A 1168-nucleotide genomic window follows, 5' to 3' on the forward strand; every position below is an offset into this window, starting at 1 on the left:
AAGCTTAGAGTGGATGTTCAAACCTTCAAACAGAGGGAAGGTGAATCCCTCTATGAAGCTTGGGAGAGATATAAGTAACTGACCAAAAAGTGTCCTTCTGACATGCTTTTAGAATGGATCATCCTAGATATATTCTATGATAATCTGTCTGAATTATCAAAGATGTCATTGGACCATTCTGCAGGTGGATCCATTCACCTAAAGAAAATGCCTGCAGAAGCTCAGGAACTCATTGACATGGTTGCAAATAACCAGTTCATGTACACTTCTGAAAGGAATCCTGTGAGTAATGGGACGCCTCAGAGGAAGGGAGTTCTTAAAATTGATACTCTGAATGCCATATTGGCTCAGAATAAAATATTGACTCATCAAGTCAATATGATTTCTCAGAGTCTGAATGGATTGCAAGCTGCATCCAACAGTACTCAAGAGGCATCTTCTGAAGAAGAAGCTTATGATCCTGAGAACCCTGCAATAGTAGAGGTGAATTACATGGGGGAACCCTATGAAAATACCTATAATTCCTCATGGAGAAATCATCCAAATTTCTCATGGAAGGATCAACAAAAGTCTCAACAAGGCTTTAATAATGGTAGAAGAAACAGGTTTAGCAATAGCAAGCCTTTTCTATCATCCACTCAGCAACAGACAGAGAATTCTGAGCAGAATCCATCTAGCTTAGCAAATATAGTCTCTGATCTATCTAAGGCCACTTTAAGTTTCATGAATGAAATAAGGTCCTCCATTAGAAATTTAGAGGCACAAGTGGGCCAGCTGAGTAAAAGGGTCACTAAAACTCCTCCTAGTACTCTCCCAAGCAATACAGAAGAGAATCCAAAAAGAGAGTGCAACTCCATTACCTTACTTGGTGTGGCCGAACCCAAAGAGGAGGAGGAGGACATGAATCCTAGTGAGGAAGACCTCCTGGGACGCTCAGTAACTAATAAAGAGTTTCCCTTTGAGGAACCAAAGGAATTTGAGGCTCATCTAGAGACCATAGAGATTCCATTGAACCTCCTTCTGCCCTTCATAAGCTCTGATGAGTATTCATCCTCTGAAGAGGATGAAGACATAGCTGAAGAGCAAGTTGCTCAATATTTAGGAGCAATCATGAATCTGAATGCCAAATCAATTGGTAATGAGACTTGGGAGGATGAACCTCCATTGC

The 1168-nt window shown here is 40.8% G+C and overlaps 1 non-coding gene across 1 annotated transcript; it reads right to left on the bottom strand.

The window, feature by feature from the left end:
- Window positions 1-108, bottom strand: LOC148544616 (small nucleolar RNA R71). The gene has a single exon (XR_015901770.1). It is a non-coding gene; the product is annotated as a small nucleolar RNA R71 (small nucleolar RNA).
- Between the last annotated feature and the right edge of the window lie 1060 nt (window positions 109-1168).

Source organism: Arachis ipaensis, chromosome B9 (assembly GCF_059453495.1).
Source record: "Arachis ipaensis isolate K30076 ecotype BB chromosome B9, ASM5945349v1, whole genome shotgun sequence".
In the NCBI taxonomy this organism is placed as follows: domain Eukaryota; kingdom Viridiplantae; phylum Streptophyta; class Magnoliopsida; order Fabales; family Fabaceae; genus Arachis; species Arachis ipaensis.